The following is a 22795-nucleotide window of genomic DNA, read 5'->3' as shown; positions in this document are numbered from 1 at the left end:
GAAAGAAATCCCTGCAAGAAATGAGAGTATTTGGCCAGTTGGCACACTGCAGATTTCAAGGGAAGTCAAAGCACTTGGTCCTGATAGAAAATGCCACGACTGTCTTGTTAAAAGAACCTAATAGAATACTGAACAAGTATTTTTTCCCCTAAGATGAACTTCGCTGTAAATGGAAACTGAGTCTTCTGACCCCTCCGGAGTGAGGCCCACTGCACATTGCACATGTGGCTTGCCTGTGTCTCCTGTCATCCAGCAAAATGTAATTTCCATATTTTCTCTGTATCCTTTAGGGGTATCAGAGTGTGGCCTACCCAGCAGTAGGCATTAAGTCAAAACGTGTTTTTAAGAGCTCCAGTGTTCACTCATGGCCTTGTGTGTGTGACCTTCCAGAAACCATGGTTGTCCTGATGCAATCAAGCCACCCTTCTGGGCTTCTCGAGAGGCAGCTGAGCATCACGCGGATCCTGCTCTCCTCCATAGTCTCTCATAATTGAAAAATGCAGGAAGCTGTGGAAGACTGCCCCACCCCCGGGATCATTCCAAAGAAAAACTGGGTGGCAGAGACTACTCTCTGCTCTTGCCTCTTAACATGCACCGACAATTTTTAAAAGTTCGATTGTTACACCTTCATTTCATTTCTTGGGATTTTAATATTCAAGTCTGGCAAAATCTTGCAGTCTAAAAGACAGAGAGAAAAGATTTTGTAAGTCACTTAATCCCCAAAGCAGAGCACACACCCTCCTAATAAACAACTTTGAAGAGATCATGATTTTAGAGCCCACGAATAGGTTATGTCAGAGGAAGAGATGCAGAAGAAACCATGCACTGAAACAAGTCTTGCCTGGGCAATGTAGACCCCACCTCCTTAGAGAATAAGGCAATATCCCGTTCTCCTGCCTTCTCTGAAATGTCTTGAAAAGAGCAAGAGTTTCGTAGGAGCAGGAGCGTTGCAACATATTACAAAATGTCAGTGTATATTTGAAATTCAAATGCACATGAGAGTCATGCATTTTATTTTTCTGTGGTTCAGATCTCCTAAATAAAGCATTTCCCCTCTGTAGGCGCTCCGCCCCCGCCCCGACCCTGGGGGGCTCCACATGAGGTCAGCATCTGGGTCGCTTTGCCAGGGTCAGAAGACTGTTCTTCCAGGAAGGGCTGCAGAGACCCTGGGAACGGGACCAGCCCAGCTCACAAGTATGAAGAGAATGTCGGAGAGGAAGTGGTGGCTGTGAGTCAGCATGAGTCATCTCGTTCCAATGAGAACGAAGACTGAGGTGTGCGCGCTTTTTTTTTCTGCCTTTTTTTTTTTACTCTTTTTTTTTATTCTTTCTTTTTCCTTCTTTTTTTCTTTTTTCTTTTCTTTTTTTTTTTACTTTCTTTTTTTTTTTGGTCTCAGTCATGTGGACATCATTGGGAATGGAGGGAAAGAGTGACTGCATGGCTGGTGCTTGCTGAGCCGCGGGCTGGTATTCCAGAAGGGCTGTGCCTGAGTTGGTGTCTGCTTCAGACCTTCGGGGCCCCGGCGGCGGGAAGGTGGAGTCAGCCGCTTGTCCCTGGTGAGTACGTCTCTGTCATTTTTACCATCATTTCTGCCGTCTGCCTCAGAGTCTAGATGGGTTAAAGCTGTTGCATCTTGGAGGGGACACTGCATTCGAGACTTTGAGGGTCCCTAATTTTAGAGCAGTTGCTGCGTCTGCCCCGCCCCATCGCTACTGTATTTCAGCCTGCTGTCTCAGGGCTTAGCTGGGAGAATGTCCATACTCGGGCTACACTGTCGTCCTGGAAGAGGCAGTGATGCTCGGTTGGAAGCTAAGCGGTTCCAGACTCCGCTCTGGAGCCCCAGTGAAGTTCAGAGATGGAGGTGGGTGAATCGGTGCTCACCCAGGGGGACTGAGGTTGGGCCAGCTTCCGCTTCTCAGAGGTGGAGGGAAGACAGCCCCCGAGAAGTTTCTGGCCGCGTGGTCTGAGCTGCCCAGTTTTTAAGTGCAAGAAATACAATAGAGAGGCAGAATTTTGGCATATGAATGATTCTGGGAACTTACTTTATGCCTTTTCTTTTTGCTTGCGAGTGAATGTCCCAAACTGTAGTAAAATCAGAAAGAAAATATGCAGGGGTCTGGGGGCTGGTGCCTAGGGGCTGGGGTTGGGGAGGGTGAGGGTTGGGTTGTTGAGTCCCTGAGGCCTGATATGACCTTGATAATGTGTTTCTCAGCCTGTTACTATTCTGAAGAGGCTTAGCTTTACAGTCAAGTAAAATACAGGAAACTTTTTTTTTTAATGTCATTCTAGTTACTGTAAATGAACGGTTAAAATGTCATAAATACCTTGTGATAAACATTTTTTGAATTTGCTTAAAAACCTGCACATCAGTAGGCAGGGTATGACAGGGAGCTTTTTTCAGTAGAGTCATTTGAGTGTGTGGGCTTTCTGGGTTAATAATGAGTCAGCACCAGATTTCTATAATTGGAGCAGCTCTAAGAGAATAAGCGATATGCCCCCAAGCACAGCATGGTGGCTGGCTGGCCCTCCAGGAGGATCTGACTGTTTGGTCTTTGTTGAAAATCAACTTTGGGTGCCTCCCTTGTTTGGTGACCACCCCCCTCCCGCTCCCAGCTTCAGTCCCAGCTCTTCTGTGTCCTTGTGAAGCCCCTTTGCTAAGGGGTCCTTACACCGGACCCTCCCCTTCGGCTGAAGTTGACTTTTAGGGTCTGCCTTGACAGAGCTGATTGAGCATACGATTTGTTAAATTAAAAATCCAGAGTGTATGAAGGGTAGGGATAGCCCAGGGTTAAAGCTACATCTAGTGTCCCGCCATGTGACACCTGCGGGGGGCATCAAGTGGGAGCCGGAAGGGTCACAGCTTGAGCTTCAAAGCAGGCGTTATGCATGTAGCATGCAGCGGGGAAAGGGTAGGGGGTGGGAAGGTGTCACATTAAAATCAGAGAGCCAGATTCCAAGGAAGAAATCCTCCCTTGAACCTTACTCTTATAAACTGAGAAAAATGCCAAGAAAAAAATTATAACAAAAACAAAAACAAAAACAAACCTGGAGTTGTAGGCTGGTGGCTCTAAGGCCAAATGCATCCTATTTGAATCTACCCCCAACCCTCTCAAATTCTGTTGGCCTGCCCAGGATTGGTGTTTGGGTTCTTTTTCTTTTTCTTTTCTTTCTTTTTTTTTTTTTTTTTTTTGTATTCTGATCACTATGATGGGGTCCTATATTCTTTGGATCACGGGCCCCATTGAACCCTAACACTGCAAGGCTCTGTTAGCCTTGGGCTTCCGGACCATGACACTGCCTGCCTTAGAGGGCCACTGGGAGGGCTTAGAGAGTAAGCATCTGCCAAGGGCTTCCAACAGCATCTGGACACAGAGGAGCCCCCATCGACGTTAGCTCTATCAGCTTCCCTTCTTACCTGGACTCTCAAGGCATGTGGGCTTGCGGCCCCAGAATTAGTGACATCACTTTCCCAAGCAAGATCTTGTGATTTCAATGTAATCAGTGGCAGTTCCAAGGCTGACAGTCTCCGGATCAAGTCAGGACCTCAGCAAGGCAGACAACAGGGGTTTCCGAGGTGGGAGCCCAGCCCAGTCTGTCTCTCTCTCGGTGAGTAATCTTTGTAAGCGCTCAGAGAAATGCCATCTTCCTGGAGAGAAGAGCCCCAAAAGGCAAAATGCCTTAGGCAGTGTTGTGGTGGCTTATGCACACTAGCATTCTCTCTTGTCCCCATTTCAGAGAACACACCAGGAGTCAATGTGTGTTTGTTACCGGGCGGAGTCTTCAATTCCCCTGGATAAGCGCCGTCGGGAAGTAGTTTTGAGGTGGTTGATTTTATTTGAGACCTTGATTGTATTCTTTGATGTAGAATTCAGGCAGTCGTATGAATGCTGGAAGTCAATTTACCGCTTACCCAAGAGAAATAAGCCTGTGGCGAACTGACAGAATCACTTTTATAATCAGGAGAGTCATTTAAAAAGGCCAGAAATAAGGCCATGGGCAGGTCTGAATAATAGAGCATTCATTAATATGATGTGCTGCTTTGTCATATTTTCCAACTAAGAAAGATGCTGATTCTAATGAGGATGCGGGCAAAGACTAAAAAGAGAAACAAACTACAAGAGAAATGGAGCAGATATTTTAAAAGGACACCTGCAGCAAAAAAGAAAATGCTGACAGTTTGATGATATTTGGAAATGGCCTGGTGGCCTGTTGTCATGGCCCCCTGAGCTTCGAGACTGGCCTATTGCTGCTGGCCCCATCTCCCACTCCACACCGTTCATCAGGACCCCTACCTGGGCTTTTATCCCTCTTGCCAAGAGGTTAGCATGGTCCCCACCATCTATTGCCATACGGAGAGCTTGCCCTCATGTTGGGCAAGTTACATAGCTTCTTGTTGTCCCACCTTCCTCACTGTGAAAGGGAGTTAATAATAGTACTGGCCTCTTGGGTCCTTGTAAAGATCCGTGATGATTAGCACACCGGTTATAGTGAGACTTGATAGCTGTTAAGTACACGATTACAGATTCAGACATAGACCCAGACACCTTTCCGTCTCTACCCGGGCCCTGGGCCCTGTGGGCATCCATAAAGAATTGGCTCTGGGTTCCTGAAGTGAGATCCCATCTGTGTTGTGTTCTGCATTTGCAAGATATTTATTGATTAGGTAAATGGGAAATGTTTCATGGCTCTCTCCTGGAAAACCCAGAGTACTAGATGTCACCGTCATCGTGGCCATCATGGTTTCTATTGTCCCCATCATCACAGTGGGGACAGCTCCCCTTGTCTTCAGCCCAACCACGTGGTAGTAAATTTCTGTGCATTTCCTTTACCCCACAGCCCCCAACACACACACATACCCACCCTGGAAGATAGGAAGGATGGCCAATTACTCAACTTCTTCAAGGTGCAGGAGTCCTAGGCAGGTATATCAGGCTGAGCAGCTGCTTTGAGGAGTGCCTGGCAGAGGGGGGCGGGACCTTCACCTCCATCAGAAGAGGAGAGTCAGGAAAAGCAGGGGACCAGGAGGGTGCTCTCTGTAATCCGGCAGAATGGGATGGCAGGCCAGAGAATCCAGGACCACTGGCCGCGGACCTGCTTCCAGGGTGGAAGCAGCTGGATGCTGTACTCACGCTTCCTGTCTAAGGTCAGCTACTGTCAATTTCTGGTTGTTTGCGAATCATCACAGTATATGGGGCTGAGTCATTTTGAAAATATTAAGTAAGGTACACTTAAAACTAAAACCAGGGTGAGCATAACATGTCCTTTCCTTGCCAAATCTGAAGATATCCAAGATCACGCAGTGCCTCAGGAGCTGAATCTTCACACTCATTCTACAGGGATCCAGAAGTAATGCCAGTTGTGTCCCTTGACACGGTCAGCCTTCTGTGGTACTGCCCTGCCAACATAAGGCATCAGGTGCTTCATACATCTCCTTTCTGAAAGTCGAGGCTTTGCATGTGCAGCATGGCTGTATTGTTTGTCTGTTCTAAATGGTGCCACTTTATGGGCGGTTTTGTTCTGCAACTGCAACCTGTGCCAAAATCCAGAGGACCCTCTCTGCTCGCAGTGCTGAGGCAGGACAGTGGTGTGCTTGGCCCAGTGCTTCAGGGCAGAACTTGGGCTCCTCACAACTTCAACAGGGTTCTGGTTAGACCACAGAGCTCAGGCGAGGGGAAGCCAGCAGTGGATCAGAAGGAAGTTGGGTCCACAGGAAGGAGGAGTGGTTGGGAGGCTTGTTTGGTCTCAGATGATTCCTCTGATTAAAGAAAAGCAAAAAACACCCGGTTTCCTTGCATTTTGTATAATCAAAAAAGCTAACGGTGATGGCAAATGTTATCCATGGCGGTTTTCCCGTGCATCCTTTGTTTTTAGGATCCATTATCCTGCAAGGGAGGGCTTCTCCCCAGAGACTTTTAGCATTAGCCTTTCCCTCCGTGCTGTCCTTTCAAAAGTTTATCATACTTAAAATACTGGAGTTTTTAGCAATGGCATAAATGGGTCATTTTAGCTGTTATTCCTGGACGTTTACATAGTGTGAGAAGGATGCATGGGTTTCTATCAATTTAGGTAGATAGAAAGGAAAGTTTTACAAAATAGCCGTGCTCCCAGCAAGTGTCAGGCTTACTTTCCCTCAGACAGAAAAAGATTAGAAGCGGGCTGTCAGTGCAAAGGTCAGTGGGCAGCCAGTTCATTCATCTCTCTTCTCTGCATTCCTTAGCATTGGCTTCCTTCCTTAAAGTTGTCTTCTGGTTTTAATAGAGCTGCTGGAGCTCCAGCCATCACCTGTGCATTCCACACAAGAAGAAAGAGGAAAGTAGGGGACAGAAGGCTAAGCAGCCTAGGTGTCAGGCTCCTTTAAAGAGCTTTCCTAGAACCCGCAACCTACCCTTTCTGCCTATATCTTTTATTGGCCACCGTATCTGTAAAGCAGCCTGGGGAATGCAGCTTTTTAATTAGGCACATTGCTGCCCCTGACAACATAGCAGTTGCTGACAACACAGGAAGTAGAGGAGAATGGATGTAGGATAGGCAACAAGCAGTCTCCACAACAGAGTGCTCCTGAAGACAGCTAGATTGATGTTTTACAGCATTCTCAGTCCCATGACTGGAACCAGGACAAGTCGCTTAGCTCGGCTGGGATCAGGATCTACTTTGTGAAATAACCACGTTGCTCTCATCAGAACTCTCAGGAGGAGACTGTGGCTTCAAGAGCCCTGAACAACTTGGAAAACGGCATTCAAAAGGAGAGAAGCCATTTGTTTGACTTTGGTATTAATAGTCAAATAAGATTTCCTTTCATTCATGCGTTAGCAAATACTTCACATTTACCCAATAAAATAATGATAATTCAAACACTGCTTTGTTTACTGAGTGCCTGCTTGGTGCCAGGCACTCTTCTGGATGCTCTGCAAATATGATCTTCTGGAGTCCTCACAGAACTGTGTGACAGATTATCGTCATCGCCCCCCATCATCCGGACAAGGAAGCTGGGGCACAGGGAGGTTAGGGGAGATGGCTAGATCGCAGTGCTAGTAAGGAGAGGAACTTCGTTTTGAACCCGACAGTCTGGTTCTTTGGCCCAGGGACGAGGAGGTGAACCAGCAGACCGGGTCTTTCCTATTTATATCTTTCTGGTGAAATAGACGTGAGCCCAATACTGTCAGGCCGCTCTCAGCGCCCCAGGGGACGGGTGCAGGGAGGCGGGAGCCCTCACATCCTGTAGCACCTCCTGCCTAGAAGGAGAGCAGTCCAAGCTTAGCGTTCTTCCCCCGCACCCCACCCCGGAGCACAGACCAGGAATCCCAGCTATGTCTGGGTTCATGACTCACGCCCTCCCTTGCAGCCGGCTTTTCCAGAGTCAGCTCCTGAGTCAGGACCGCGCCCTTCCAGCCCTGAGGCTACAGACTGGGCTTCATCCAGACTGGCCTTCAGAGGTTCGGCAGTGGTCCAGCAAAGAGCAGGATGGCCGAGGTAGAAAAGTTTCAGCTCCAAGGACGTGGAGTTTATTCACAGCATTCAGCCCCATCAAAGGCCGGAGAAGGTGGACCTGTCACACCCTCCTTTCCACATGACCCCATCATCTGGTGACACAACCAGGGCCATGAGGATGCATGAGGACAGGGTGGGTTTTTTCAGCAGGGGGTGTTTGCTGTAATTCCACCCTGGACTAAGTCCCCTTCTGTGTGTTCTTTGCTTTGCACCATCTCAGAGCCTCATGGCATCCCTCCATCTTCCTCCTCCAGCTCCTTTACATTACATGCCGCATTTACGCCATTGCAGGCGGAAAATTCAGACAGGCAGGTGGAGTGGCCGATGAAACACATAGGCTGCAATGTGTAGTGGGGATTTGGGGAAAGCTCCCTGAAGGAGCCTGACATCTAAGAGGCTTAACCTTTTGTCCTCTACCTCCCTCTGTCCTCCTGTGTGGAATGCAAAGGTGATGGCTGGACCTCCAGCAGCCTCCTTGGAATCACAAGACAACTTGGAGAAAGAAAGGCAGCGCTAAGGAGGGCAGAGCAGACAGATGGCCACAGGGTTTTGGGAGGCTGGAAATGTGAGATGCCTGGAGATGTGACTATTCCTGCAGTGGGTTTACCTGCACAATGCAGAGGGAGGTACGAGAAATCACTGCTGAAATTCAATCTGTAGGTCAACTGGGAGGGGATGTCTGTTCCCTTTGTGTGGAGCGGCCTTTTATGCTTCTGGTATAAGGAGCGAGAGCTCAGGGCTGCATAGTGACCTTTACAGGTGCCTTAGCCTTCGTGGCCCTTCCCTCATGTAAGACTGTATTATGACTGTCTTGGTATAAAGATGAATGTTCTCCAAACTGGATTTATTATTACTTAGTCATTTTCATTATATTTTGGGTTTTCTTCTGTTTTTAAAATAAATGAAAACATTTAATTTTTGAGAGTATTAAGCAGAGGTTGGTGCTGGGAGGGCAAAGAGCAACCACAGAGGGGTCTCCTCATGGAGCACGTAGGCTGGTCCCTGGAGGGGTGCCTCTGGACAGTGGGTGCAGATGGCTTCTTGTGTACTGCTGCTGAGCCTCAACAGCCACGACACTCATGTCACCTCTGGAAATGATGATGAGGATTTTCAGAGCAGATCTGTCCATCCTGTGCAGTTTTTCCATCATCCCTCATCTCCCCTATAATTTCTCTGCTCATCCAACGGATCTGTTTTGTGGGTATGCATATCAGTCTACAGTGCTAAGGTATCAAAAATAGAACACTCCTTTATTCTCTAAATCTCTAAATTATATTAGATCCGCTTTAAGCTCACCCTGCCCCTATATTACCCCCTCAACCTGGCTGAGGGAAAATTCAGATTCTGTCATTATAGGGAATCCTCGTTTGTCCAGTGCCCCTCCTGTCATCATCCAATCTCAGGGTTCTTGGTGCCAGACAACCGGGGTGGGGCAGTCTGCTCTCTGAGGTGGCCGCCACCCTTACTGTTGGACACCTGAAGATCAGCGTGTGTGGGGTTCCAGAGCTTCTTGGGCTCCTGCTCCAGCCAGAGAGGCCTGCATGCCATGGTGCTCTGTCCCTGACCATAGGCCCCTCCTGGAAATGTGCCCCTCCCCCCCACACACACACAGCTGTGGAGTGTCTGGTGGCCGCATCCTGTCTGCTAACTGCTGCAGGCCTCTCCTAACCTGGTCCCCCATCTTGGCCTGCTTGGGGGCTAGAAAGAACAGTGATAGCAGAGGAGTCAGAAACATAGCACTCTCGGAGGACCTGTGGAGGTCACATGGTATCTTCTTGTGACTTCCCAAAGCCTCCGGCACACATTCAACAGAACTTTCAGCGATGATAAAACCGTGCTACATCTGTGCCATATGCAGCCACAAGCCACGTGTGGCTACTGAGCACTTGAAAAGTCGCTAACGTGACTGAGGAATTGAGTAAAACTTACCTTTTATTTCAGTTAATTTAAATTTAAAAGTACATAGCCACACGTGGCTAGTGGCTGTCATTCTAGAAAGCACACATCTAGAGCATGTTTTCCTCTCTGGACAGCTTTGAAAAATGGGCCGTCACCCTGAGGACAGATGTGGCCTTGGGGTGGAGGGGTCAAGTTGAACTTGGCCCTCAGTGCTCAGAAGAATGGAGAGCTTCTGGGCCAGTAGCTTTGGGCCAGGCAGGTGGGGGTCTCACATCTCTGTCACCAGTGCAAACCTCAGTGTCCCCCTCTCTGGGGACAAAAGCTCAAGGTGCCCAGGGAACCACCTGCCCAGGAGGTGGCCCAGGCTGGGCACCTTACACCAAGACCATTCCCGCTAGTTGTTTGATGGTTTCTTCTGGGTGCGAGAGCCTCAGGCAAGGCCACACAGACAGACCATCTGGGCTTGTGGTATTTGATCATGAACTTTCCTGTTTGGGGAGAGGCATCCTTATTTTTGTTTGTGTGGAGCCATTCTGGGGACTGACTAGATTGGCTAAGGCACACTTCAGGTCCCTGTCACTGTCATCCTACAAATCCCCCAAGTGTGTTTTTTTACTGTTTTGGCTTTTTTTTTTTTTAAGATTTTAATTTATTTATTTGAGAGAATGCGTGAGAGAACATGAGCAGGGGAGGGGCAAAGGGAGAGGGAGAAGCAGGCTCCCACTGGGCACTTGGGCAGAGAGCCCCACGTTGGGACTCGATCCCAGGACCCTGGCATCATGACCTGAACCAATGGCAGATGCTTCACCGACTGAGCCTTCAGGAACCGCTACTCTTTTGGCTTTTAAGGGAGAAGTGTTAAACCATGTTCAGCCCTAATCGACAGGAAGCACACAAGCAGTGGGGAGATGAGCTGAATGGGCAGCAGGGAGCAAACCCAGGCCCCAGGCCCCCGCCTCTCCTCTCCCCTGCCCGGTTCCACAGCAGCACGGCAAAATGCTGTCCTCCCACGGGTGCGGGTTGCTGCGACAGGCCGCCTGCCCTCCCCTGAAGCCACCCACCCAGGGCCGTGCTGCTTGCTCGATTCTGTGGACTGTCTGTCCGGGGAGAGGCCAGGAGGCGTGGCGAGGGAGCCACCTCCGCTCCGCGGGCTCCTGGCTGCACAAGCTCAGTGTCTAGCCTGGGAAGTAGGAGTACAGGAGTCAGTGCCCCAGGGGTGGTGCTTTTGAGGATGAAAGGGCTCGCTTTGCAGAGAATTCTTAGCAAAGTGCCACACACAGTAGGTGTTCAATAGTATTGGCTGTTGTTACTGGAATGACTGCCTTTTTGCTGTGTGTTCCTGACCATGGACACCTTTCTCTGGGGGCCCTGATCTCTCCCCAGTCATGGTCCGTCCAGTCCAGCTTGGGCACCCGAGGAATCCCATCATCCTGCCTCCACATCATTTTCTCCAGGCCCAGGGACAGCGTGAGCCGAACAGCCTAGAGGCTAGGGGAGAGGGATTCAGTTGTCTCTCCCTTCATTTATTCATTCGGTATTCATCAAATGTTTACCTCTGGAGGCAGGTGATAAGCAAATGTAGCTGTTAGAAGGGCTGCTGGGGGGTGGGGTGCAAGTGGTGCAGGGCAAGGGGGGTGGTCTCTGAAGGTCCCTCCACTTGAGTGGAGATCTGAAAGTCGGTTTATACATTTTGTGTCTTGCTTTGTTTTCTCTGTATGGATAGGCAGCTAGAGGAGGTTCCTGGCTCCCCCCCTGGCTAGCTGTGTGACCGTGAGTGAGTCACCAAGCCTCTGATGGTCGGTGCAGCTTGGCGAGTTGACCCAACTTGGGGTCATCACCATTACAAAGACACTCTTCACTTTGGGGACTGCCCCACCACAGCATCCCTCGAGGTGAGCCCCATAAGGGCCGTTCAATCTATACTTAAACCCTTCTCTCGGGATCCCTGGGTGGCGCAGCGGTTTGGCGCCTGCCTTTGGCCCAGGGCGCGATCCTGGAGACCCGGGATCGAATCCCACGTCGGGCTCCCGGTGCATGGAGCCTGCTTCTCCCTCTGCCTGTGTCTCTGCCTCTCTCTCTCTCTCTCTCTGTGGGACTATCATAAATAAATAAAAATTAAAAAAAATAAAAATAAAAATAAACCCTTCTCTCCTTCCAGAGACAGCCCAGCCCATCACTGCAAAGCACTGACTGAGAAGATGTTCCATAAATAATCCAAAGCCTGTTTTCTGGCACTTCCACGTTTTGGACCTAGTTCTGCCCCCTTGAAGCCATTCAGTCATATCCGTGGTCAAAACTATGTTCTTAATTCAGCACATTCATTAGCACTCATTGGGCAGTTATTCTGTCCCAGGAACTGCTGAATTACAACACAAGTCCCGGGTTCTTTCACAATGAACCCTTCCAGTTGCATGGCTGTCACCACTTGCTCGAGCTCTTCCTGCTTTGCACAGCTCCTGAAAGTGTGCGCTGAGGTATTCGGCAGCCTTGACCCCCCGTGCTGCCCTTCTGGTCAGGGACTGCTGTTTTCTGATGTCCCCCTCACATGTGCATGGTGACCTGCCTTCTCCTGGATGCTGGGCTGAGGTTTGGGTCCATGCATTGGCAGTGGGTTAACATCCCTACCTCTTTGCGTGGGGACATGTGCAAAGCCACCTCTCATTTCTTTAGGTACAGACTTTTGGTTTAATCTCCTAGATTTGGCCCATATGTTCTCTAACATAAAATATGAAGCCTGACATCATCTGCAATTTAGGGAGGTGTCCCTCCCTTTTACATCTTCACCAGAAGACCGTTTGGCTCAGCATAAACCAAGAGCAGAGACCTATGGCACTCTACTAGGGACTGTCTCCCAGGTGGCCTGCATCTATCATTCTGGGGCACTCACTGAATACAAGCAGCTCCCCTTGCTGCAGGTTTCACTGATGCAGATGAATGCGTGATGAAATACATCATGTAATCAAATGTGTGATGTGACCTCACTGACAAACATGGTAGGTACTGATCATTTAGACACTCAGCCAGATTCCTCCCGATGGGTAGCCATCCTCTTTCTGTCTCATTCTCCTTCCCCCCACCCTCAAATACTTTCAGCATTTGGTGAGGCTAGCTAACCTTTAGGTCTGCTGTTAGATGCTAGCAGTAAGTCACCTTAAACATCTAGAACATTTGAATGCTCAGTTGTTGGGGATTGTTGATTTAGTTGCTTATACATGGTCACATCCTCAGGGTTTGTGGGTTGAAGGCATTTGACTCGCTTCAGATAGGCCTTTCCAGTAGGCATCTCTGGGCCCGGCCTGACAGATGGGTGACTGTCTTTGTGCAGCAGTCCCTTTGAAGTCCCCAGAAGAGCTTGCTCTGTGGAGGGAAGAGGAGAGATGCAGAATGAGTGCAGACTGCCACCCAGCAGCACAAGAGGTGACTGCAAACCAGAATGCTCCCAGTGAGAACCTGAGCCACCCAGTCACTGTCGCAAGGTTCCCAAAGTGAGTAGCACCTGCTCTGTGTGCATCTGCTGAGTCCATCACCAGGGGCACTTGCACAGAACAGGAATGCTCAAGAGGGGCCAGATGGCTGCCTCCCCTGGACACTGCACAGCTGTTAAAGGAGTACAGTCCCCCTCTCAGCTCCTCCCTACCTCCACCTGCCCTCTGGTTGCCAAGATTATGAGAATCTTCCAACTCTCATCTCTCCCACTCTCTGTGAAAAATGAATAGCCAGGGAGTGGCAAAAGAGATGGGCTTCTTATTGAAATGGAAATTATTCTCCAAGTTTCAGGAAGGAGAGAGTTCCAGAACTTTCTGAGCAAACAGCTTCCAAGAATCATTACAGTTACTCAGTGCTCCACTGGTGGAAAAGGGGAGGCCCCCAGGTCTCATGTTGGAGGTTTTAATTTATATCTTGCGCAGGACTTAGGGGAGATTAACCATGCTGCTTAAACAGTATGTAGTAAATCAATTTTGAAAGGGCCTCCTGGCAGCTGTAGGGAATGGAGAAACTAATATTTATGCAGCATTTTCCAGAGGCCCGGTGTGTGCTGGCTGCTTTATATCCATGAACTTGTTCAACCCCCATATCCAACCCATGTGGACTAGGATCTATTAACCCATGTTCCAGACGAGCAGACTAAAGTTCTTAAGAGTTTCAAGGTGCACCGATCAAGGCAGAGCCAGAATTCCCACCAGCCTCATCCTAAAACACCAGTTCGAACCTCCAACCGGCCAAACGTCAGGCTTTGTGCGGAATTCTGTTTTCCAAGACCACAACCAGATTAAAGCCTTTTTGGATCATTCAAATAAATCTTTCCCAAAGGAAGACAACTTTTGCATAACCCCTGCCTGAGCAGCTCTCCAACGACCTCAAGGAATCTTGCTGGAAGCTCTATGATTAGGCGTGGGGAGTGCACTCCTGCCAGGGGCACCTGGAAATACTCCTTTGGAAAGGGACCCTTACCGGAGGGTGACTTTCAGCTGATGCTTTTCAGCATCTTTCGAGATGAGCGTACGGGATGTCTCATTTAATCTGCAAATGCGAAGGGGGAATAGAATTTCCAGCTTTAATTAATTTTTTGAATAAGGTTTGAAAGTGAAAGTAAATAAGGGGTTGGGTGAAAAGCACACTCTCACCCCTGTCTCCTACCCAGTTCCCATTGACCACCCCTCTGAAACCCTACTCTTTGTTGCTTATCAGTCCCGGGTTTCTTTATGCAAATGTAAGCAGGTATTTGAATGAATCTTTTTCCTTTCTTTCCTACTTTCCGCAAAAACTATCACAATCGGTTTTACTGATAAACCACTTCTGTGCTGTCGAGAGGACTGGGTTGTGTGTTCCCTCCCTGCATTTGGGGCTGCTGGGCTGCCATCCCCTTTTCTGTCATCCTGAGGCCTAGCCTTGTCCAGGCATTCAAAGGACAAGCAGGCACTTGGGGAGGACACGGTGTATGGGCTCCCATCCCCAGAGAAGCCCCAGGCCAGAGCGGGGAGTGCCATCATGAGGGTCCCAGGGGCGGGGGGGTAGGGTGGGGGGGTGGGGGGAGGACTGAGACATGCTCTCATGGCTTGCAACTCCATTGACCCAGGGTGGCGATCTAGCAACTGGCCGAGGACCAGAAAGGTGAACAGTGACTTGGATGCTCCATGGGTTTCATGAGGGTCCAGGACCCCCACAGCAAGCTTGACATCAAATTTTATTTATGAAAGAGATGAATGAAGAGGTGGAGATTGAGAATTGAAAAAAAAAAATCCATCTCCAAATTCTTTTAAACAAATGCCCTGGGGCACCTGGGTGGCTCAGTTGGTTGAACATCTGCCTTCAGCTCAGGTCAAGATCTCAGGGTCCTGGGATCAAGTCCCGCGTGGGGCTCTCTGCACAGCTTGGAATCTGCTTCTCTCTCCCTCTGTATGTTGTTCCTACCTGCTTATGCTCTCTCTTTCTCTCTCTCTTTGTCAAATAAATACATAAAATCTTTAAAAAACAAATCAAACAAATGCCCCTAGTGAAAGTTTCTGCTCTAGCTATGGCAGCAAGCACCCCAAATGGCTATGGCTGTCATTTCACAGTGTCTTCTCTGAGCCAGGCACTGTTCCAAGTGTCACCGAATCACCCTCAGTGAGGATCTCCATTTTTCAGGGAGGAAGCTGAGCCTGTAATCACATAGCTAACAAGTGGGGGAGCCAGAGTTCAGGCCAGACAGCCAGCTGCCCGGCCCCCAGCTGGTTCCTGGGTGGACAGCTATCCTCACAGCAGCCTCCCCAGGGCCAAGGGGCTTCCTGGATTTTACCATCAGAGCACCTAAGGGGTTGCAGCACAGAAAGCAACACGGAGCCCAGGGTGGCAGGACATCTGTGCTGAGGCATGACAGCCCTGGGCCCCTCCGGATGGCCCTGCTCCTTCCAGAGGCCGGCTGGCTGGTAGCCTCCCTGAGAGGCACTTCCAGATCAGGACTGTCGGCAGCAGAGTTCTGAGCTGTACGGAATGGCACGCTTTAGAACAACCTTTAATTTGGCACTGACAAAGAGAAAGCAAATGTGTTTAACAAGAAGGCAGTTTATTTTCAGGGGAAAGGGTTTGGGGGAAGACACTGCAGAAGAAATGACGGAGAAAGTGAGTGGAAGTCCAGGCTTTGTGAGTCATCATTCAAGGCCTCTGTATGTGTTATGGGATGAATCTCGCCTCCCCAGAATTCATATGCTGAAGCCCTACCCGCCGAGTCAGTCAGAATGAGACCTTATTTGGAAATGGTGTCATCGTAGACACAATTAAAGATGAGGTCATAGTGGAGTAGCAGGGCCCCTTTTCCAACGCGAGCGGTGTCTTTACGAGACGAGGACATTTGGACGCAGACAGGTACCCAGGGAGAAGGCCAGGTGGAGATGGCAGCGAGGCTGCCGCAACCCACGGAGGCTGGGAGGGCGGCGGGGGTCAGATCCTTCCCTGGCACCTCCGGCAGCAGCGTGGCCCCGCCACACCTTGATCTGACTCACCTGCAGAACTATGAGATGATGCGTTTCTCTGGTTTGAGCCCCCTGCTTCTGGTCCTTCGTTACGACAACTCTAGGAAACTAGAACAGTGCACATCCTTCCAGATGCCGAAGGCGGCTGCTCCCAGCGGGCTTCCAGCGCAGCTTGGATTAGCCGCTCAAGAGGCACCTGCTGGCCCCGGGGACGCTCCGCCTGTGCCCAGACAGTCCTGCTTTAGTTAAGCAAATAGAACGTTCTCAGTTCGTCTTAACTTTTCCCGGACTGCAGGAATGCGGAGGTCAAAAAAGCGGAATTTGGTCTTCACATTAGCTTTTAAAAAGAGGGTGAGGGACGGGGTGGGGGTGGGGGAGAAAAAGCCACTTCATCTTTATATGTGACGGGATCCATGCTCTGGTGGGCCGCACGACGTGACCCAGGCAGGGCTGGCGACTGAGCCACCGCCTCCACGTGAGCGGAGCGCAGTCTGACCTCACGCCAGGACCGTCCCCGGCGATCGGAACTTTCACCCGTGTTGTCCTTGGCCCGCTCCTTTCCCTTCCTCCAGCGTTCACACGCATCCCTGCAGATGACACTTACAGGACAAGCAGGGACGCTCCCAAGGACCCGGGAAGTCACGCTTTTCTGTGGGGCTTTTTCTCCGTGTTTCCTAGCTCTTGAGCAAGGGTGACTATGAGCCGAACACAAACGTGGCTTTGACAAGCAGTTCAGAAAAACAGGAACCGCCAATTCATGAGAACTTAAAGAAAAAAAATAGTTTAAAGAACTGAGAAATTGCCACATTATAATGAAAGAATGTCAGGTTTTGGAAATGACAAGAACGAGCAATCTTCACCTCGAAAACCCGGTGGAGTCGGTTACACAAGACATAAACCACACACAAACACGAGCATTTCTTATAATATAAGGGCATTTACAGTCAAGAGTACTTCATGGAAAGTTATTTTCGTAGCAGGGGTAGCCTTCAGCAATGAGTATTCGTCAAGAGAGCGAAACCTTGACTTCAAAGCCAGGAGGCAGAGGAGCCCGGACTCCGAAGGGCAAGGGCGGCTGAGCGCGCTCACATGGTGCAGCGGGGACTGAGCACTGGGCCCGGCCACAGGCGCCAGCGCGGGTGCCCTCGTGACAGCAGGGGACACACCCACCTCTGGCTGGCCCCGGGACGCTGCAGCTTGCCACAAGCTTCGGCTTGAACTTTTGCAAATAACTCTTTTGTTGTAAAACTGAGGGCGTTATGGGAAGCAAGCAGAACGTCTGTGGGCTGTGAACGGCTTGTCACCTTAAGGTGGTACCTGAAGCAGCTGAAGCAGCCCTCGGGAGCCAGGGTGGAAGGTGTCCTGAGGGTAGCGGTGCTGTGTGACTGCCCCAGGCGCAGGGCTTCGGCCCCACCCCGGTGGCAGTGCCTGGTCAGCGTTATGACACCAGGAGCGGACTTTAAAAAAAAAGATACTCACCGCCCCCCACACACACACCCACACCCACACCCACACATACTCCCACCACCCTGCAGAGCTAGCTGCTGTTCCCGTTCAGGCCTGTTTGCTTCCAGTGTTTTCCATCTGTATGTATTTAATAATTGCCTGGGCGATCTATCACATAATTCAACCATCTTTATTTATTTATTTATTTTTAGATTTTAAAAATGTATTTATTCATGAGAGATACACAGAGAGAGAGAGAGAGAGAGAGAGAGAGGCAGAGACACAGGCAGAGGGAGAAGCAGGCTCCATGCCGGGAGCCCGATGTGGGACTCGATCCCGGGTCTCCAGGATCACACCCTGGGCTGAAGGCGGCACTAAACTGCTGAGTCACCCGGGCTGCCCAATTCAACCATCTTTAAAATGTAGACTAGCACAGTTCATATAGCACCCTTTGCCCCATTTTTGTGGTCATCTTATTTTGTAGCTACACACAACTGGTATCTCTCCAGAAGGCTCTGCATTTGGGGGTAAATAGAAGAGTTGCCCTCCAGGGGCGCCTGGGTGGCTCAGTCAGTTAAGTGTCTGCCTTTGGCTCCTCTCAGGTCATGATGCCAGGGCCCTGGGATTGAGCAACATCCACATGGGGCTCCCTGCTCATCGAGAAACCTGCTTTTCCGTCTCCCTCTGCTGCACCCCCTGCTTGTACGCTTACTCTTTCTCAAATAAATAAATAAATTTTTTTAAGTTGCAACTTTAAAAATTAATTAATTAATTAATTAATTACTTAAAAGTTGCCCTCCCTGGGGCGCCTGGCTGGCTCAGTTGATAGAACATGTGACTCTTGATCTCAGGGTTATAAGCTTGAGCCCCAGGGCACCTGAGTGGTTGAGAGTCTGCCTTGGGCTCAGGGTGTGATCCCAGGTCCTGGGATAGAGTCCCATATCAGGCTCCCCACAGGGAGCCTGCTTCTCCCTCTACTTATGTCTCTGCCCCTCTCTCTGTGTCTCTCATGAATAAATAAATAAAATCTTAAAAAAAAAACAAGCTCAAGCTCCACATTAAGTGTAGAGATTACTTAAAAATAAAATCTTTAAAAAGAAAGTTGCCCTCCCTGAAGAGTTTTAGGATGTAAATCCAATAAACTACACACTGAAGGGAAATGGAAAGGATTAAACTCAGCTTCCAGAAATACTGACTTGAAAAACAAATACATATATTAGCAGATTGTTCTGGGGGGAGCTTGTTTACAGGAGGACTATGGCTTGCTAATAATGACTCTTTTATAATTTGCCTGCTCATATTCTTTTTTTTCTTTTTTTTTTAACTTCAGGGGAGAAAGGCTTCTGTGGGGCTAAGCAGAACCTAGTGGGTGTGTAGGTGCTTCCACATCAAAGATCCCAGGAGACCCCCCAGGGGGCTCTCTTGTGGTTAGGCCAGGCCTATCCTCACGGCTGGATGGAGGCTCATCCATGGTGTCTATGGCATCCCAGACTTCATGGCAGCAATGGTGTTCTCACTGTCTCGACTTGGGGTTTTTGTTGTTGTTTGTTTTTGAGAGGGAGGGAGAGAGGAGACAGGGAGAGGAAGAGAGAGAGTCTCAAGCAGGCTTTACATCCAGCATGGAGCTGGCCATGGAGCTCGATCCCACCAAGATCAGGACCTGGAGCCAAAATCAAGAGTCAGACACCCAACCAAAGGAGCCACCCAGGCACTCCTTTTATTAAAATTTCATTTAATTTTCAATTTTTTATTTAGAAAAAAGTTTATGCATTTCTTTCAGCCTGTTCATATTCTTTGCATCCTCTTCCTCCCCCACTCCCTTCCTTTCTTCCTTCCTTACTTCTTTTCCTTTTTGGTGGAAAAGAGCTATCAGAACACTCCTCATATTTTGGGTTTTAAAACTTTGATATAGGAAAAAAAAAAAAAAACTTTGATATAGGGACACCTGGGTGGCCCAGTGATTGAGCATCTTGCCTTTGACTCAGGTCATGATCCCAGGGTCCTGGGATCGAGCCCCACATCCGGCTCTCCCCACAGGGAGCCTACTTCTCCCTCTGCCTATGTCTCTGTCTCTCTCATGAATAAATAAATAAAAACTTAAAAAAAATAAATCTTTTTTTTTTTTAATTTTTTTATTTATTTATGATAGTCACAGAGAGAGAGAGAGAGAGAGAGGCAGAGACATAGGCAGAGGGAGAAGCAGGCTCCATGCACCGGGAGCCTGATGTGGGATTCGATCCCGGGTCTCCAGGATCGCGCCCTGGGCCAAAGGCAGGCGCCAAACCGCTGCGCCACCCAGGGATCCCCCAAAAAAATAAATCTTTAATATATATATGGTGCAAATCATTTCTTCCAGTCCATTGCTTGACCTTCTACTTTGTTTACTGTGTCTTTTATTTTATAGAACTATTTAATTTTTATGTACTCCAATCTGTTATGATTTTCTGGAGACCCAGGTTTGGCTTGCTCAGGAAATCTAGATTACAAAAATATTCTCTTTTTTTTTTTTCTTGAGGTATTTTATAGTTTTATCTTTCTGGTTCAAAATGCCAAGTTCATGGGGATTTAATTTCATTTACAATTTGAAGAAGAGGTGTCCAATTTTTTTCTAAATGGACAGCTGTTTTTCCTAGTACCATTTATTAAGCAGCCTGCTTTTTCCTAATAAAAATATTTTAAGTGTGTGGGTTTTACATTGGCAGAGTTGGAAGGGGTGAAGTAGGCAATTTTGGTTGGAATGTGGAACTTAGTGCTTTGGCATCACATCTCTGTCTGAAATTGGGGCTAAGGGACGGAGGGAAGCATATGGCTTTCAGAGAATAAGAGATAGAAATGGAGAGGGGTTAGGGTGGATAACCTGAGACAAGTGGATGGTGAACACAGTAGAGAGACAGTAGAGCCATAGCAGAGGGGGATGTGAGTGGAGAGCTAAGAAGCAGCTCAGAATAAATGGACCCAACTGGCAGTCAGCTCATGGAAAGGCAGATGCTCATGCTGGATGCAGGACAGGCTGGGCCAGCCCCCATGCTTGTGGGCATGGGGAGCATCAGGTTTGGATATTTGCGTACTGAAAAATTTGATCTCAAGTGTGAAAAGTAGACCTGCAGTCCAGGTAGAAAAGAAACCTGATTTTTCTGGGGCCAAAGAAACTGGATCAATAAGAATAACCTGAAGAGTAGAAAAGGGACCAAGCCTATAAGAAGGAACCCGAACCCACCAAAGCATGGAGTTGGAGTCAAACCAGAAGACTTAGTGGGGCTCGAGTCTGCTAACAGTTTTAGAGGGTATAAATCTAGAAAGAGCACCTGGATGGCTAGCCTGAAGCCCACCTTTCAAAGAAGTCTTTCCAGGATGCTGTGACTTCAGTCTTGCCACCATGAAGTCCTTAGGGGGAGACCATAAAGCCCCCAGCACCCTCCCTTCCAGGTCCGTGGCAGATACCAGCTAAACCAACCTCATGGGCTTATGGTCTGTGCAATTGTTCACCACTCTGAGCCATGAACAATTGCACAGACCATAAGCTCCTCTGACTCTGCTGTCACCATCTTGAAATTCTGAATAGTTTTTGAACAAGAGGCCACACGTATTCATTTTGCACTGGGGTCCAAATGTTCTGTATTCGGGCTGGATATAGGTAATGGGTCCCAGCACTGTTCCTGGGAGTCCAGACATTGCTTGCAATCCTCTAGCACAGTGTTTCAGTGAGCCTGGCCAGGAGGCAGAGGCAGCAGGAGCTGAAATGCAGTTGCCTTTTATGACTTGGACTCTTCACTACTGCCTTATGTAGTGCAGGGTCCTGATTTATGAAATGTGGCTTAAAAGCAACTTACAGGAATGAAAGTGTAGGGATAGAATTTTCTGTGAAATTCTGTCAACATTAAAGAACCTCTAGCCACATGACTTGCTACTTGGGCCATGTTCTCTGTACTAGAAAGACCCACAGAGAAAGAAGTCTGCCAGCAGGAGGCCTAGGTGCTCTACTGAACTGATGGCTCAACAGTATGCTTATCCTAAAGGTTCCCAGAACTAGGAGTCAGGGGCCCTGAAACATGAGTTGTAGGAGGCCTCTCTGTCCCGATCTAAGACCTGCTCCATGGTGGGGAGCTATTGGACAACCTTTCCAGTTTAGCCACCGGTCTCTGGGGATTCCTGTAGATTGAAGGAATCTTCTTTTCTCTTTATGATTCTGCTCTCCTCACCCACTGTGTCCTGCCCCTGCAGGCGCTCCCTAGGCAGAAGTATCAGCTTGGCAGCAGCATTCAAAAACTGAGAAAGCACCAGGCAGAGGCAGACCCACTTCTATCACTACCTACCCATTAGAACCAGGCATTCCCATTTACAGGGAAACTTGAAGCCCAGTTATAAAGAAAGCACCGCAGGACGTGATGCCAACTCAACATCCCTACTGAAATTCTAAACACACAGTTCTCTGGTGAGTTTTCCTTCAGGATTTACAGATCGGGTTCCAAACAAGGAGAGCCCACTGAAGTCAGGACTTGCTACAGGGTTCTTGGAATCTGGTAGCTCACCTAACATGATGTTTTACGAAATGGAACATCTAGAACATCTGGTGGCAGTTGCCCCCATCGGAAGCAGAAGCTTCAGTAAAACTTCCTATATGCCGTTTTTCTGCTCAGGCCACCTATGGGTCCATTATTGATAATGTGGCAATGGACGTGAGGGGGCACCAGTGAGTGGTATAGAACATAACAAATGCTATACACCAAGAAAATTCACAGTCTAGTATAGAATGAGAAACTCCAGGTTGATTCAACAGAAACTTTTTTTTATTATTGCAGGACTTTTCAGAGCCTTTGGCCATGCTTTGTAAATGTCTGAAATGTGCTTTGTAAATATCCCAAATGGCATAACATAGACAGTATATGCTAAATGTAGATGGTGATGGAACCTTCCCTTTTTTTTTTTTTTCTTGGAGAATTTTATAGGACCAGAATTCCAAAGAATGCAGTTTGGGATAAAATATACCAACGTTACAGAAGTTTAGAAGGAATATGTTAGTATGGGTTAAAAGAGAGTGACAGGTGGATCAAAATCTTAAAAATCAGAGAAGACCTTCAGATCTTCCCATATAGGAAGAGTGGCACGGTAAGAGGCAAAGTATAGTGACAAGTGGCAGATCCAGGGCTGGCTGGCTATGGCAGGCTTGGGGGAAGAGGAGGCTGCGGCAATTTGTTAGAGACAGACCATTAGTGTTGGGCCTTTCATTTGCAGGGAACATTCGTGTGTGTGTGTGTGTGTGTGTGTGTGTGTGTGTGTGTCAGTGCTTAAAGGTTTTGAGCAGGGGCTAGGATGATGAATGCACAGCTTCAGAAAAATGATTTTGTGGGAAGAACTAAAGACATCCTGGAGACTTGTAGCCCTCTTGGAAGGCAGCCTAAGCACAGAAGCTGGGCGTGGCCCGGAAGGAACAGACCCAGGTGGCAGGGGCAGCAGATGGACACACAGATCAAGGTAGAAGTGGCAGCAGCGATACAACTGGCTGAATTTTG

At 48.7% G+C, this 22795-nt stretch overlaps 1 pseudogene; it reads left to right on the top strand.

Annotated features, from left to right (window-relative positions):
- LOC112664415 (NADH dehydrogenase [ubiquinone] 1 alpha subcomplex subunit 1-like) overlaps positions 1-22795 on the top strand; it is a 273634-nt pseudogene that overhangs the window by 96416 nt on the left and 154423 nt on the right.

The sequence above is a fragment of the Canis lupus genome, chromosome 17, assembly GCF_003254725.2.
Source record: "Canis lupus dingo isolate Sandy chromosome 17, ASM325472v2, whole genome shotgun sequence".
NCBI lineage: Eukaryota > Metazoa > Chordata > Mammalia > Carnivora > Canidae > Canis > Canis lupus.
The sequence above is the reverse complement of the archived record's forward strand: the minus strand, read 5'-3'. Positions and strand labels throughout refer to the sequence as shown.